Source organism: Triplophysa dalaica, chromosome 5 (genome assembly GCF_015846415.1).
Source record: "Triplophysa dalaica isolate WHDGS20190420 chromosome 5, ASM1584641v1, whole genome shotgun sequence".
NCBI lineage: Eukaryota > Metazoa > Chordata > Actinopteri > Cypriniformes > Nemacheilidae > Triplophysa > Triplophysa dalaica.
The window spans coordinates 15,862,825-15,877,041 of record NC_079546.1 but is presented as its reverse complement, the minus strand read 5'-3'; the positions used below and the strand labels follow the sequence as shown (position 1 = coordinate 15,877,041).

General features: G+C 47.4%; 28 non-coding genes across 28 annotated transcripts; all 28 read left to right on the top strand.

Annotated features, from left to right (window-relative positions):
• Positions 1-3,342: 3,342 nt before the first annotated feature.
• On the top strand, positions 3,343-3,415 carry trnaf-gaa (transfer RNA phenylalanine (anticodon GAA)). Its single transcript has one exon. It is a non-coding gene; the product is annotated as a tRNA-Phe (tRNA).
• A 109-nt stretch (positions 3,416-3,524) lies between these two features.
• Positions 3,525-3,596, top strand: trnaq-cug (transfer RNA glutamine (anticodon CUG)). The gene has a single exon. It is a non-coding gene; the product is annotated as a tRNA-Gln (tRNA).
• A 698-nt stretch (positions 3,597-4,294) lies between these two features.
• Positions 4,295-4,368, top strand: trnai-aau (transfer RNA isoleucine (anticodon AAU)). Its single transcript has one exon. It is a non-coding gene; the product is annotated as a tRNA-Ile (tRNA).
• A 96-nt stretch (positions 4,369-4,464) lies between these two features.
• On the top strand, positions 4,465-4,540 carry trnaf-gaa (transfer RNA phenylalanine (anticodon GAA)). The gene has a single exon. It is a non-coding gene; the product is annotated as a tRNA-Phe (tRNA).
• A 446-nt stretch (positions 4,541-4,986) lies between these two features.
• Positions 4,987-5,060, top strand: trnai-aau (transfer RNA isoleucine (anticodon AAU)). The gene has a single exon. It is a non-coding gene; the product is annotated as a tRNA-Ile (tRNA).
• A 96-nt stretch (positions 5,061-5,156) lies between these two features.
• Positions 5,157-5,232, top strand: trnaf-gaa (transfer RNA phenylalanine (anticodon GAA)). Its single transcript has one exon. It is a non-coding gene; the product is annotated as a tRNA-Phe (tRNA).
• A 445-nt stretch (positions 5,233-5,677) lies between these two features.
• On the top strand, positions 5,678-5,751 carry trnai-aau (transfer RNA isoleucine (anticodon AAU)). The gene has a single exon. It is a non-coding gene; the product is annotated as a tRNA-Ile (tRNA).
• A 96-nt stretch (positions 5,752-5,847) lies between these two features.
• On the top strand, positions 5,848-5,920 carry trnaf-gaa (transfer RNA phenylalanine (anticodon GAA)). The gene has a single exon. It is a non-coding gene; the product is annotated as a tRNA-Phe (tRNA).
• Positions 5,921-6,028: 108 nt separating this feature from the next.
• On the top strand, positions 6,029-6,100 carry trnaq-cug (transfer RNA glutamine (anticodon CUG)). The gene has a single exon. It is a non-coding gene; the product is annotated as a tRNA-Gln (tRNA).
• An 835-nt stretch (positions 6,101-6,935) lies between these two features.
• Positions 6,936-7,009, top strand: trnai-aau (transfer RNA isoleucine (anticodon AAU)). Its single transcript has one exon. It is a non-coding gene; the product is annotated as a tRNA-Ile (tRNA).
• Positions 7,010-7,105: 96 nt separating this feature from the next.
• On the top strand, positions 7,106-7,177 carry trnaf-gaa (transfer RNA phenylalanine (anticodon GAA)). Its single transcript has one exon. It is a non-coding gene; the product is annotated as a tRNA-Phe (tRNA).
• A 109-nt stretch (positions 7,178-7,286) lies between these two features.
• On the top strand, positions 7,287-7,358 carry trnaq-cug (transfer RNA glutamine (anticodon CUG)). Its single transcript has one exon. It is a non-coding gene; the product is annotated as a tRNA-Gln (tRNA).
• Positions 7,359-8,197: 839 nt separating this feature from the next.
• Positions 8,198-8,271, top strand: trnai-aau (transfer RNA isoleucine (anticodon AAU)). The gene has a single exon. It is a non-coding gene; the product is annotated as a tRNA-Ile (tRNA).
• Positions 8,272-8,367: 96 nt separating this feature from the next.
• On the top strand, positions 8,368-8,440 carry trnaf-gaa (transfer RNA phenylalanine (anticodon GAA)). Its single transcript has one exon. It is a non-coding gene; the product is annotated as a tRNA-Phe (tRNA).
• Positions 8,441-8,549: 109 nt separating this feature from the next.
• On the top strand, positions 8,550-8,621 carry trnaq-cug (transfer RNA glutamine (anticodon CUG)). Its single transcript has one exon. It is a non-coding gene; the product is annotated as a tRNA-Gln (tRNA).
• Positions 8,622-9,459: 838 nt separating this feature from the next.
• Positions 9,460-9,532, top strand: trnai-aau (transfer RNA isoleucine (anticodon AAU)). The gene has a single exon. It is a non-coding gene; the product is annotated as a tRNA-Ile (tRNA).
• A 96-nt stretch (positions 9,533-9,628) lies between these two features.
• On the top strand, positions 9,629-9,701 carry trnaf-gaa (transfer RNA phenylalanine (anticodon GAA)). Its single transcript has one exon. It is a non-coding gene; the product is annotated as a tRNA-Phe (tRNA).
• A 109-nt stretch (positions 9,702-9,810) lies between these two features.
• On the top strand, positions 9,811-9,882 carry trnaq-cug (transfer RNA glutamine (anticodon CUG)). The gene has a single exon. It is a non-coding gene; the product is annotated as a tRNA-Gln (tRNA).
• Positions 9,883-10,720: 838 nt separating this feature from the next.
• trnai-aau (transfer RNA isoleucine (anticodon AAU)) lies at positions 10,721-10,794 on the top strand. Its single transcript has one exon. It is a non-coding gene; the product is annotated as a tRNA-Ile (tRNA).
• Positions 10,795-10,890: 96 nt separating this feature from the next.
• Positions 10,891-10,963, top strand: trnaf-gaa (transfer RNA phenylalanine (anticodon GAA)). Its single transcript has one exon. It is a non-coding gene; the product is annotated as a tRNA-Phe (tRNA).
• A 109-nt stretch (positions 10,964-11,072) lies between these two features.
• Positions 11,073-11,144, top strand: trnaq-cug (transfer RNA glutamine (anticodon CUG)). Its single transcript has one exon. It is a non-coding gene; the product is annotated as a tRNA-Gln (tRNA).
• Positions 11,145-11,983: 839 nt separating this feature from the next.
• Positions 11,984-12,057, top strand: trnai-aau (transfer RNA isoleucine (anticodon AAU)). Its single transcript has one exon. It is a non-coding gene; the product is annotated as a tRNA-Ile (tRNA).
• Positions 12,058-12,153: 96 nt separating this feature from the next.
• On the top strand, positions 12,154-12,229 carry trnaf-gaa (transfer RNA phenylalanine (anticodon GAA)). The gene has a single exon. It is a non-coding gene; the product is annotated as a tRNA-Phe (tRNA).
• A 446-nt stretch (positions 12,230-12,675) lies between these two features.
• trnai-aau (transfer RNA isoleucine (anticodon AAU)) lies at positions 12,676-12,749 on the top strand. The gene has a single exon. It is a non-coding gene; the product is annotated as a tRNA-Ile (tRNA).
• A 96-nt stretch (positions 12,750-12,845) lies between these two features.
• On the top strand, positions 12,846-12,918 carry trnaf-gaa (transfer RNA phenylalanine (anticodon GAA)). The gene has a single exon. It is a non-coding gene; the product is annotated as a tRNA-Phe (tRNA).
• A 109-nt stretch (positions 12,919-13,027) lies between these two features.
• Positions 13,028-13,099, top strand: trnaq-cug (transfer RNA glutamine (anticodon CUG)). The gene has a single exon. It is a non-coding gene; the product is annotated as a tRNA-Gln (tRNA).
• Positions 13,100-13,938: 839 nt separating this feature from the next.
• Positions 13,939-14,012, top strand: trnai-aau (transfer RNA isoleucine (anticodon AAU)). The gene has a single exon. It is a non-coding gene; the product is annotated as a tRNA-Ile (tRNA).
• A 96-nt stretch (positions 14,013-14,108) lies between these two features.
• Positions 14,109-14,181, top strand: trnaf-gaa (transfer RNA phenylalanine (anticodon GAA)). Its single transcript has one exon. It is a non-coding gene; the product is annotated as a tRNA-Phe (tRNA).
• The last annotated feature ends 36 nt before the right edge of the window (positions 14,182-14,217 follow it).

The following is a 14,217-nucleotide window of genomic DNA, read 5'->3' as shown; positions in this document are numbered from 1 at the left end:
TTTTATAAACCCAGTATACAGTCCAGATCATATCATCCCTCTTTTCCATAGACTGTTCATGACTCATGGTCAGGCAGCTCAGAGCTCTGAAGTGCACAGGGTATGTGAATGTGCTTGCCTACGGCTTTTAAAAGTGTGTCAGCAAGCACGGAAAAGGCCTAGGGACACACAGGGTAAGACTCTGCCAATACCACAATCTATGGTGGCAGTGTACAGCCACTTAAAACAGCTTCTGGAGGACAGCAGAGCGGTTCTAGGACAGACTAACCTGGTTCTGGTCCCAATAAACACAACTACTGTCTCCTCGTGGTGAGTTTTCTTTTATGCAGTACTTTATACAATCACAGTAAGGGGTGTTAAGGTACATGAATTCGTACCGAACCGTCACAGGCAACATTCCAAATATAGTCATCGTTCTTATGCCCCACTACCTTCAAAGGGCAAAGCCATGGAATTTTGACTTTGGAGTGAACAGGGTATTCCCCACCGTTTCCCAGCTACCTACCCTTTCCCATCTACCCACCCTTTCCCAGCTACCCACCAGATCTGCCAGTGTCTCAATCTAACCATTTTATGCCCAATCCCAATTCCAGACCCCTCCCCAATTCCAGACTCCTTCCCAGTTCGGTCACCTCCTCAGTTCCAGGTGCCTGATAATCTGCCACCACAAACTTGTCCCTCTATTCAACCCAGGCAGCGCATAATGAGAAGGCAGAAAGCTGCCCAAGAGGATGAGTAGCGAGTGGCTAGAGTTGAACCACCATGGAAACAGCTTACAAAGGATATTTATCACTATATCTGCAAGCAGTGTGGGCTGGCACAAAGTAAGAGAACTGGCCACACTCAGTTGAAGGGCCGGTGGTATTGTCCAGCCTCAGGCCTCTCGATTGCACAGTGGAGGGATGATGTACAAGGTCTTTGATTTTTTTATTTCTTTTATATATTGCAGTTATGAATATTGTGCTACGTGTATTGTGAACATTTTGTATTTACTTGCTGTGTTATTTTGCAGTGTTTGTAGAAAAAAAGACACAACTCTTGTGGTGTAATAGAAACACATCCATCCTTGGGTGGAAGATTCCAAGTGCAAGTCTTGAATAGAGTGTGTGGTGTGTTTGTTAGATCAGTATGTTAAGTTTTTATTATAAATTGTAATTTGCAGTGTTTGTAGAAGAAAAGACACCACATCCTTATGGGGAAGATTCCAGGTGCAAGTCTTGAATAGAGTCTGTGGTGTGTTTATCAGATAAGTATTTTAAGTTTTTATTATAAATTGTATAGTCAAAAATCAAACAAACCCGTACTTAAATCCTTGGTGAGTGTTCAAAGAATTATAATATAGTGATTTTGTTTCTTTCTTTCTGCTCCCCCTTTCCCTCTCTCTTTTCCCTTGTAGCAGTCCATTTTGCCCTGGCGAGTGGTTAAGGCGATGGACTAAAAATCCATTGGGGTCTCTCCGCGCAGGTTAGAATCCTGCCGACTATGTTTGCGGTGCATTTAGCTCTGGTGCTGATTAGTATCTCTAGAGACGAAAGAGCATACTCAATCTCGGGTCGAGCCCTGTACAGCCGTCTGTTGGGCTCGCCTTTATCGTGTGGTTGGTTAATACTCTGAGTTGTGGCCTCAGTGAATCCGGGTCGAGGCAACTTTTGGGGGGGGGGCTTGAAGGAACTGCTTCTCGCTCACTTTGAAACTGTGTTGATGGCGAACGCCTTCTATCGGGCGAACACTGCAATTTGTTCAAAAAGAAGCCGCGCCAAGCACTTCTTCAGCTGTTCTTTAGAATGTTTAAACCCAGCTCATCCAAGCTATTGGACAGTGGCAAAGAAAAGGCTTAACTCCCCGTCGGGGAATCATTTTGGAGGAGGCTTGGAAGAAGAACTTGGCACGCACCGACACAAACCAGGACAGCTCAGCTCGGTCTGGGAGGAGCCTCCTCATCATTTCTGACATGCGGAGATACTGTCCAACCTACTAGCGAGGATTATACTTCTCAAATCGTAGTTCTTCTTTCTGTTGTTCACTGCTAGTAGACGTGCAGAGAAATGGAAAGTCTTTCCGACTTGCATTGAAAATGTGGGATCGCTACTCCGATTCTTAATCTCTTGGAAACAGTTGCAGTCCGTATTGCGCTTGCTGAGGTGTCAGGCATGGTCCAGCAGTCAGGACTCCTGGTTTCACCCAAGCGGCCCGGGTTTAACTCTCAGCGTGAGAAGCCAAAGGCTTCTTTTCCTTCAGTGTGTTTGCAAAGCCGTATTGTTTTAGAGTAAGACTCTGTTGAGTAAGCTCCACTGGCGGGCCTCAGCACTTTGGGGTCAGAAAACTGCTGCTGGATGGGCTTGAACCACCATAGGTTTGGTTAACAGCCGAACACGCTAACCGATTGCGCCACAGAGACGGTTGTCGAGGATTATGCTTGGACACGTCGCTATTTTGACTCAAAATTAAAGGGCAAAAGCGTGGCAAAACTAAATGAGCGTCATACTAATTTTCAAAGCTTTGCTCTAGTCATAGTGAAGCTCTTCCATTCACAAGACCGTGCGCTCTTTTCCTCGGGATACGGCATGTCGAAAACACCTTTACGTTGGGTTTCATGGTGAAATGGTTAGCATTCTGGACTCTGAATCCAGCGATCCGAGTTCAAATCTCTGTGAGACCTCAGATTGGAAGTCTACACTTTTTCTAGGGGAGCATGCCAGGGATTGTTATCGCAGGTAAGGTTAGACATAATTCAAGAACAATATTCATTGAAATACATTTCTCACGTTATGATTTGTGAACAATAATCTTTGCAATACATTTCACATAATGTGTGTGGGACACAGGCAAAACCCAAATTCTCACACATATCCACACTGGTTTATTGAAAATGCAAGTAACACAGCAAAAGAACTTGTGGAATCTTAAGTGACAACTTGATTGTCTCTGATCGTGAAATGTCCTGCATCACGTTGCTCTGGGTAAAAGCAATGCGCACCTTATGGGAGATTCTTGTCATGTGTGTCCAAGTGCCATAGCGAGGAGAGACAAGGGGCACTGAAGGCTTTTTGTGACTGAATATATGAACAGGAATCAACACGAAGACCTTTTTCTGCAGCGGTGAGCCTCGACAGTAGCACAGGGAGGGCTAAGTCGCAAGAAGGAAGCTCCAAAAGCCTCTAATATGGAGAATAAGGGCGTCATTCCCTCTACCTCTCGAATGCCAAGCGAGCGCTCTACCATTTGAGCAAATTCCGTACGGGCCAAAGGCTTTTCTCTAGCATTCTTTACATAATACAAGGCTTCAGCGCCAGGGTTCGTCCGCGCCACTACCCAGCGCAAGTCAAGAAATCTGCAATCGTGGCCGAAATAGATCAGTTGGGAGAGCGTTAGACTGAAGATCTAAAGGTCCCTGGTTCGATCCCGGGTTTCGGCAAGCGTGCCTTTGTCCAATGCTTTGCTCTATTCATAGTGGAGCTCTTGCATTCACAAGACCGTGCGCTATTTTCTTCAGGATTTGGCATGTCGAAAACAGCTTCACATTGGGTTTCATGGTGTAATGGTTAGCACTCTGGACTCTGAATCCAGCGATCCGAGTTCAAATCTCGGTGAGACCTCTGATTGGAAGTCTACACTTTTTCTAGGGGAGCATGCCAGGGATTGTTATCGCAGGTAAGGTTAGACATAATTCAAGAACAATATTCATTGAAATACATTTCTCACGTTATGATTTGTGAACAATAATCTTTGTAATACATTTCACATAATGTGTGTGGGACACAGGCAAAACCCAAATTCTCACACATATCCACACTGGTTTATTGAAAATGCAAGTAACGAAGCAAAAAGAACTTGTGGAATCTTAAGTGACAACTTGATTGTCTCTGATCGTGAAATGTCCTGCATCACGTTGCTCTGGGTAAAAGCAATGCGCACCTTATGGGAGATTCTTGTCATGTGTGTCCAAGTGCCATAGCGAGGAGAGACAAGGGGCACTGAAGGCTTTTTGTGACTGAATATATGAACAGGAATCAACACGAAGACCTTTTTTCTGCAGCGGTGAGCCTCAACAGGTAGAACAGGGTGGGCTAAGTCGCAAGAAGGAATTTCCAATAGCCTCTAATATGGAGAATAAGGGCGTCATTGCCTCTACCTCTCGAATGCCAAGCGAGCGCTCTACAATTTGAGCGCTCTACCATTTTACCATTAATATGGGTTCAAATCGCGGACGAGCCCTGCTTTAAGCGTTCCTCGTATTGTGAGGACACTCAAGGTGGCACTATAGCGATCCAGATCATGAAAGCAGGATACCCATGGCCGGTTTGCTCAGTTGGCTAGAGCGTGGTGCTAATAACGCCAAGGTCGCGGGTTCGATCCCCGTACGGGCCAAAGGCTTTTCTCTAGCATTCTTTACATAATTCAAGGCTTCAGCGCCAGGGTTCGTCCGAGCACTACCCAGCGCAAGTCAAGAAATCTGCAATCGTGGCCGAAATAGCCCAGTTGGGAGAGCGTTAGACTGAAGATCTAAAGGTCCCTGGTTCGATCCCGGGTTTCGAAAGCGTGCCTTTGTCCAATGAACAGGAATCAACACGAAGACCTTTTTCTGCAGCGGTGAGCCTCGACAGGTAGCACAGGGAGGGCTAAGTCGCAAGAAGGAAGCTCCAAAAGCATCTAATATGGAGAATAAGGGCGTCATTCCCTCTACCTCTCGAATGCCAAGTGAGCGCTCTACCATTTGAGCAAATTCCCGCGCATTACCTGAAAAAGACGCGCATTGCTTTGCTCAATGAAACGGGGCACATGGGGAAAATGCTTTTTGCAAATAGCCTTGAAATTACAATCGCAGCGCACCTCTCGGATCGTTGGTCTACGGGCATGATTCTCGCTTTGGGTGCGAGAGGTCCCGGGTTCAAATCGCGGACGAGCCCTGCTTTAAGCGTTCCTCGTATTGTGAGGACACTCAAGGTGGCACTATGGCGATCCAGATCATGAAAGCAGGATACCCATGGCCGGTTAGCTCAGTTGGCTAGAGCGTGGTGCTAATAACGCCAAGGTCGCGGGTTCGATCCCCGTACGGGCCAAAGGCTTTTCTCTAGCATTCTTTACATAATTCAAGGCTTCAGCGCCAGGGTTCGTCCGAGCACTACCCAGCGCAAGTCAAGAAATCTGCAATCGTGGCCGAAATAGCTCAGTTGGGAGAGCGTTAGACTGAAGATCTAAAGGTCCCTAGTTCGATCCCGGGTTTCGAAAGCGTGCCTTTGTCCAATGAACAGAATCAACACGAAGACCTTTTTCTGCAGCGGTGAGCCTCGACAGGTAGCACAGGGAGGGCTAAGTCGCATGAAGGAAGCTCCAAAAGCATCTAATATGGAGAATAAGGGCGTCATTCCCTCTACCTCTCGAATGCCAAGTGAGCGCTCTACCATTTGAGCAAATTCCCGCGCATTACCTGAAAAGACGCGCATTGCTCTGGCTCAATGAAACGGGGCACATGGGGAAAATGCTTTTTGCAAATAGCCTTGAAATTACAATCGCAGCGCACCTCTCGGCTCGTTGGTCTACGGGCATGATTCTCGCTTTGGGTGCGAGAGGTCCCGGGTTCAAATCGCGGACGAGCCCTGCTTTAAGCGTTCCTCGTATTGTGAGGACACTCAAGGTGGCACTATGGCGATCCAGATCATGAAAGCAGGTTACCCATGGCCGGTTAGCTCAGTTGGCTAGAGCGTGGTGCTAATAACGCCAAGGTCGCGTGTTCGATCCCCGTACGGGCCAAAGTCTTTTCTCTAGCATTCTTTACATAATTCAAGGCTTCAGCGCCAGGGTTCGTCCGCGCACTACACAGCGCAAGTCAAGAAATCTGCAATCGTGGCCGAAATAGCTCAGTTGGGAGAGCGTTAGACTGAAGATCTAAAGGTCCCTGGTTCAATCCCGGGTTTCGGCAAGCGTGCCTTTGTCCAATGCTTTGCTCTATTCATAGTGGAGCTCTTGCATTCACAAGACCGTGCGCTCTTTTCTCAGGATCTGGCATGTCGAAAACAGCTTCACATTGGGTTTCATGGTGTAATGGTTAGCACTCTGGACTCTGAATCCAGCGATCCGAGTTCAAATCTCGGTGAGACCTCTCATTGGAACTCACACTTTTTCGAGGGGAGCATGCCAGGGATTGTTATCGCAGGTAAGGTTAGACATAATTCAAGAACAATATTCATTGAAATACATTTCTCACGTTATGATTTGTGAACAATAATCTTTGCAATACATTTCACATAATGTGTGTGGTACACAGGCAAAACCCAAATTCTCACACATATCCACACTGGTTTATTGAAAATGCAAGTAACACAGCAAAAAACAACTTGTGGAATCTTAAGTGACAACTTGATTGTCTCTGATCGTGAAATGTCCTGCATCACGTTGCTCTGGGTAAAAGCAATGCGCACCTTATGGAGATTCTTGTCATGTGTGTCCAAGTGCCATAGCGAGGAGAGACAAGGGGCACTGAAGGCTTTTTGTGACTGAATATATGAACAGGAATCAACACGAAGACCTTTTTCTACAGCGGTGAACCTCGACAGGTAGCACAGGGAGGGCTAAGTCGCAAGAAGGAAGCTCCAAAAGCCTCATATATGGAGAATAAGGTCGTCATTCCCTCTACCTCTCGAATGCCAAGCGAGCGCTCTACCATTTGAGCAAATTCCCGCGCATTATCTGAAAAAGACGCGCATTGCTTTGGCTCAATGAAACGGGGCACATGGGGAAAATGCTTTTTGCAAATAGCCTTGAAATTACAATCGCAGCACACCTCTCGCTCGTTGGTCTACGGCATGATTCTCGCTTTGGGTGCGAGAGGTCCCGGGTTCAATGCGCGGACGAGCCCTGCTTTAAGCGTTCCTCGTATTGTGAGGACACTCAAGGTGGCACTATCGCGATCCAGATCATGAAAGCAGGAGACCCATGGCCGGTTAGCTCAGTTGGCTAGAGCGTGGTGCTAATAACGCCAAGGTCGCGGGTTCGATCCCCGTACGGGCCAAAGGCTTTTCTCTAGCATTCTTTACATAATTCAAGGCTTCAGCGCCAGGGTTCGTCCGCGCACTACCCAGCGCAAGTCAAGAAATCTGCAATCGTGGCCGAAATAGCTCAGTTGGAGAGCGTTAGACTGAAGATCTAAAGGTCCCTGGTTCGATCCCGGGTTTCGGCAAGCGTGCCTTTGTCCAATGCTTTGCTCTAGTCATAGTGAAGCTCTTCCATTCACAAGACCGTGCGCTCTTTTCCTCGGGATCCGGCATGACGAAAAAAGCTTTACGTTGGGTTTCATGGTGTTATGGTTAGCACTCTGGACTCTGAATCCAGCGATCCGAGTTCAAATCTCGGTGAGACCTCTGATTGGAAGTCTACACTTTTTCTAGGGGAGCATGCCAGGGATTGTTATCGCAGGTAAGGTTAGACATAATTCAAGAACAATGTTTATTGAAATACATTTCTCACGTTATGATTTGTGAACAATAATCTTTGCAATACATTTCACATAATGTGTGTGGTACACAGGCAAAACCCAAATTCTCACACATATCCACACTGGTTTATTGAAAATGCAAGTAACACAGCAAAAAACAACTTGTGGAATCTTAAGTGACAACTTGATTGTCTCTGATCGTGAAATGTCCTGCATCACGTTGCTCTGGGTAAAAGCAATGCGCACCTTATGGGAGATTCTTGTCATGTGTGTCCAAGTGCCATAGCGAGGAGAGACAAGGGGCACTGAAGGCTTTTTGTGACTGAATATATGAACAGGAATCAACACGAAGACCTTTTTCTACAGCGGTGAACCTCGACAGGTAGCACAGGGAGGGCTAAGTCGCAAGAAGGAAGCTCCAAAAGCCTCATATATGGAGAATAAGGTCGTCATTCCCTCTACCTCTCGAATGCCAAGCGAGCGCTCTACCATTTGAGCAAATTCCCGCGCATTATCTGAAAAAGACGTGCATTGCTTTGGCTCAATGAAACGGGGCACATGGGGAAAATGCTTTTTGCAAATAGCCTTGAAATTACAATCGCAGCACACCTCTCGGCTCGTTGGTCTACGGGCATGATTCTCGCTTTGGGTGCGAGAGGTCCCGGGTTCAAAGCGCGGACGAGCCCTGCTTTAAGCGTTCCTCGTATTGTGAGGACACTCAAGGTGGCACTATCGCGATCCAGATCATGAAAGCAGGAGACCCATGGCCGGTTAGCTCAGTTGGCTAGAGCGTGGTGCTAATAACGCCAAGGTCGCGGGTTCGATCCCCGTACGGGCCAAAGGCTTTTCTCTAGCATTCTTTACATAATTCAAGGCTTCAGCGCCAGGGTTCGTCCGCGCACTACCCAGCGCAAGTCAAGAAATCTGCAATCGTGGCCGAAATAGCTCAGTTGGGAGAGCGTTAGACTGAAGATCTAAAGGTCCCTGGTTCGATCCCGGGTTTCGGCAAGCGTGCCTTTGTCCAATGCTTTGCTCTAGTCATAGTGAGGCTCTTCCATTCACAAGACCGTGAGCTCTTTTCCTCGGGATCCGGCATGACGAAAACAGCTTTACATTGGGTTTCATGGTGTTATGGTTAGCACTCTGGACTCTGAATCCAGCGATCCGAGTTCAAATCTCGGTGAGACCTCTGATTGGAAGTCTACACTTTTTCTAGGGGAGCATGCCAGGGATTGTTATCGCAGGTAAGGTTAGACATAATTCAAGAACAATGTTTATTGAAATACATTTCTCACGTTATGATTTGTGAACAATAATCTTTGCAATACATTTCACATAATGTGTGTGGGACACAGGCAAAACCCAAATTCTCTCACATATCCACACTGGTTTATTGAAAATGCAAGTAACACAGCAAAAAGAACTTGTGGAATCTTAAGTGACAACTTGATTGTCTCTGATCGTGAAATGTCCTGCATCACGTTGCTCTGGGTAAAAGCAATGCGCACCTTATGGGAGATTCTTGTCATGTGTGTCCAAGTGCCATAGCGAGGAGAGACAAGGGGCACTGAAGGCTTTTTGTGACTGAATATATGAACAGGAATCAACACGAAGACCTTTTTCTGCAGCGGTGAGCCTCGACAGGTAGCACAGGGAGGGCTAAGTCGCAAGAAGGAAGCTCCAAAAGCCTCTAATATGGAGAATAAGGGCGTCATTCCCTCTACCTCTCGAATGCCAAGCGAGCGCTCTACCATTTGAGCAAATTCCCGCGCATTACCTGAAAAAGACGCGCATTGCTTTGGCTCAATGAAACGGGGCACATGGGGAAAATGCTTTTTGCAAATAGCCTTGAAATTACAATCGCAGCGCACCTCTCGGCTCGTTGGTCTACGGGCATGATTCTCGCTTTGGGTGCGAGAGGTCCCGGGTTCAAATCGCGGACGAGCCCTGCTTTAACCGTTCCTCGTATTGTGAGGACACTCAAGGTGGCACTATGGTGATCCAGATCATGAAAGTAGGATACCCATGGCCGGTTAGCTCAGTTGGCTAGAGCGTGGTGCTAATAACGCCAAGGTCGCGGGTTCGATCCCGTACGGGCCAAAGGCTTTTCTCTAGCATTCTTTACATAATTCAAGGCTTCAGCGCCAGGGTTCGTCCGCGCACTACCCAGCGCAAGTCAAGAAATCTGCAATCGTGGCCGAAATAGCTCAGTTGGGAGAGCGTTAGACTGAATATCTAAAGGTCCCTGGTTCGATCCTGGGTTTCGGCAAGCGTGCCTTTGTCCAATGCTTTGCTCTAGTCATAGTGAAGCTCTTCCATTCACAAGACCGTGCGCTCTTTTCCTCGGGATCCGGCATGACGAAAAAAGCTTTACGTTGGGTTTCATGGTGTTATGGTTAGCACTCTGGACTCTGAATCCAGCGATCCGAGTTCAAATCTCGGTGAGACCTCTGATTGGAAGTCTACACTTTTTCTAGGGGAGCATGCCAGGGATTGTTATCGCAGGTAAGGTTAGACATAATTCAAGAACAATGTTTATTGAAATACATTTCTCACGTTATGATTTGTGAACAATAATCTTTGCAATACATTTCACATAATGTGTGTGGGACACAGGCAAAACCCAAATTCTCACACATATCCACACTGGTTTATTGAAAATGCAAGTAACACAGCAAAAAGAACTTGTGGAATCTTAAGTGACAACTTGATTGTCTCTGATCGTGAAATGTCCTGCATCACGTTGCTCTGGGTAAAAGCAATGCGCACCTTATGGGAGATTCTTGTCATGTGTGTCCAAGTGCCATAGCGAGGAGAGACAAGGGGCACTGAAGGCTTTTTGTGACTGAATATATGAACAGGAATCAACACGAAGACCTTTTTCTGCAGCGGTGAGCCTCGACAGGTAGCACAGGGAGGGCTAAGTCGCAAGAAGGAAGCTCCAAAAGCCTCTAATATGGAGAATAAGGGCGTCATTCCCTCTACCTCTCGAATGCCAAGCGAGCGCTCTACCATTTGAGCAAATTCCCGCGCATTACCTGAAAAAGACGCGCATTGCTTTGGCTCAATGAAACGGGGCACATGGGGAAAATGCTTTTTGCAAATAGCCTTGAAATTACAATCGCAGCGCACCTCTCGGCTCGTTGGTCTACGGGCATGATTCTCGCTTTGGGTGCGAGAGGTCCCGGGTTCAAATCGCGGACGAGCCCTGCTTTAACCGTTCCTCGTATTGTGAGGACACTCAAGGTGGCACTATGGTGATCCAGATCATGAAAGTAGGATACCCATGGCCGGTTAGCTCAGTTGGCTAGAGCGTGGTGCTAATAACGCCAAGGTCGCGGGTTCGATCCCCGTACGGGCCAAAGGCTTTTCTCTAGCATTCTTTACATAATTCAAGGCTTCAGCGCCAGGGTTCGTCCGCGCACTACCCAGCGCAAGTCAAGAAATCTGCAATCGTGGCCGAAATAGCTCAGTTGGGAGAGCGTTAGACTGAATATCTAAAGGTCCCTGGTTCGATCCTGGGTTTCGGCAAGTGTGCCTTTGTCCAATGCTTTGCTCTAGTCATAGTGAAGCTCTTCCATTCACAAGACCGTGCGCTCTTTTCCTCGGGATCCGGCATGACGAAAAAAGCTTTACGTTGGGTTTCATGGTGTTATGGTTAGCACTCTGGACTCTGAATCCAGCGATCCGAGTTCAAATCTCGGTGAGACCTCTGATTGGAAGTCTACACTTTTTCTAGGGGAGCATGCCAGGGATTGTTATCGCAGGTAAGGTTAGACATAATTCAAGAACAATATTCATTGAAATACATTTCTCACGTTATGATTTGTGAACAATAATCTTTGCAATACATTTCACATAATGTGTGTGGGACACAGGCAAAACCCAAATTCTCACACATATCCACACTGGTTTATTGAAAATGCAAGTAACACAGCAAAAAACAACTTGTGGAATCTTAAGTGACAACTTGATTGTCTCTGATCGTGAAATGTCCTGCATCACGTTGCTCTGGGTAAAAGCAATGCGCACCTTATGGGAGATTCTTGTCATGTGTGTCCAAGTGCCATAGCGAGGAGAGACAAGGGGCACTGAAGGCTTTTTGTGACTGAATATATGAACAGGAATCAACACGAAGACCTTTTTCTACAGCGGTGAACCTCGACAGGTAGCACAGGGAGGGCTAAGTCGCAAGAAGGAAGCTCCAAAAGCCTCATATATGGAGAATAAGGTCGTCATTCCCTCTACCTCTCGAATGCCAAGCGAGCGCTCTACCATTTGAGCAAATTCCCGCGCATTATCTGAAAAAGACGTGCATTGCTTTGGCTCAATGAAACGGGGCACATGGGGAAAATGCTTTTTGCAAATAGCCTTGAAATTACAATCGCAGCACACCTCTCGGCTCGTTGGTCTACGGGCATGATTCTCGCTTTGGGTGCGAGAGGTCCCGGGTTCAAAGCGCGGACGAGCCCTGCTTTAAGCGTTCCTCGTATTGTGAGGACACTCAAGGTGGCACTATCGCGATCCAGATCATGAAAGCAGGAGACCCATGGCCGGTTAGCTCAGTTGGCTAGAGCGTGGTGCTAATAACGCCAAGGTCGCGGGTTCGATCCCCGTACGGGCCAAAGGCTTTTCTCTAGCATTCTTTACATAATTCAAGGCTTCAGCGCCAGGGTTCGTCCGAGCACTACCCAGCGCAAGTCAAGAAATCTGCAATCGTGGCCGAAATAGCTCAGTTGGGAGAGCGTTAGACTGAAGATCTAAAGGTCCCTAGTTCGATCCCGGGTTTCGAAAGCGTGCCTTTGTCCAATGAACAGGAATCAACACGAAGACCTTTTTCTGCAGCGGTGAGCCTCGACAGGTAGCACAGGGAGGGCTAAGTCGCAAGAAGGAAGCTCCAAAAGCATCTAATATGGAGAATAAGGGCGTCATTCCCTCTACCTCTCGAATGCCAAGTGAGCGCTCTACCATTTGAGCAAATTCCCGCGCATTACCTGAAAAAGACGCGCATTGCTTTGGCTCAATGAAACGGGGCACATGGGAAAATGCTTTTTGCAAATAGCCTTGAAATTACAATCGCAGCGCACCTCTCGGCTCGTTGGTCTACGGGCATGATTCTCGCTTTGGGTGCGAGAGGTCCCGGGTTCAAATCGCGGACGAGCCCTGCTTTAAGCGTTCCTCGTATTGTGAGGACACTCAAGGTGGCACTATGGCGATCCAGATCATGAAAGCAGGTTACCCATGGCCGGTTAGCTCAGTTGGCTAGAGCGTGGTGCTAATAACGCCAAGGTCGCGTGTTCGATCCCCGTACGGGCCAAAGTCTTTTCTCTAGCATTCTTTACATAATTCAAGGCTTCAGCGCCAGGGTTCGTCCGCGCACTACACAGCGCAAGTCAAGAAATCTGCAATCGTGGCCGAAATAGCTCAGTTGGGAGAGCGTTAGACTGAAGATCTAAAGGTCCCTGGTTCAATCCCGGGTTTCGGCAAGCGTGCCTTTGTCCAATGCTTTGCTCTATTCATAGTGGAGCTCTTGCATTCACAAGACCGTGCGCTCTTTTCTTCAGGATCTGGCATGTCGAAAACAGCTTCACATTGGGTTTCATGGTGTAATGGTTAGCACTCTGGACTCTGAATCCAGCGATCCGAGTTCAAATCTCGGTGAGACCTCTCATTGGAACTCCACACTTTTTCGAGGGGAGCATGCCAGGGATTGTTATCGCAGGTAAGGTTAGACATAATTCAAGAACAATATTCATTGAAATACATTTCTCACGTTATGATTTGTGAACAATAATCTTTGCAATACATTTCACATAATGTGTGTGGTACACAGGCAAAACCCAAATTCTCACACATATCCACACTGGTTTATTGAAAATGCAAGTAACACAGCAAAAAACAACTTGTGGAATCTTAAGTGACAACTTGATTGTCTCTGATCGTGAAATGTCCTGCATCACGTTGCTCTGGGTAAAAGCAATGCGCACCTTATGGGAGATTCTTGTCATGTGTGTCCAAGTGCCATAGCGAGGAGAGACAAGGGGCACTGAAGGCTTTTTGTGACTGAATATATGAACAGGAATCAACACGAAGACCTTTTTCTACAGCGGTGAACCTCGACAGGTAGCACAGGGAGGGCTAAGTCGCAAGAAGGAAGCTCCAAAAGCCTCATATATGGAGAATAAGGTCGTCATTCCCTCTACCTCTCGAATGCCAAGCGAGCGCTCTACCATTTGAGCAAATTCCCGCGCATTATCTGAAAAAGACGCGCATTGCTTTGGCTCAATGAAACGGGGCACATGGGGAAAATGCTTTTTGCAAATAGCCTTGAAATTACAATCGCAGCACACCTCTCGGCTCGTTGGTCTACGGGCATGATTCTCGCTTTGGGTGCGAGAGGTCCCGGGTTCAATGCGCGGACGAGCCCTGCTTTAAGCGTTCCTCGTATTGTGAGGACACTCAAGGTGGCACTATCGCGATCCAGATCATGAAAGCAGGAGACCCATGGCCGGTTAGCTCAGTTGGCTAGAGCGTGGTGCTAATAACGCCAAGGTCGCGGGTTCGATCCCCGTACGGGCCAAAGGCTTTTCTCTAGCATTCTTTACATAATTCAAGGCTTCAGCGCCAGGGTTCGTCCGCGCACTACCCAGCGCAAGTCAAGAAATCTGCAATCGTGGCCGAAATAGCTCAGTTGGGAGAGCGTTAGACTGAAGATCTAAAGGTCCCTGGTTCGATCCCGGGTTTCGGCAAGCGTGCCTTTGTCCAATGCTTTGCTCTAGTCATAG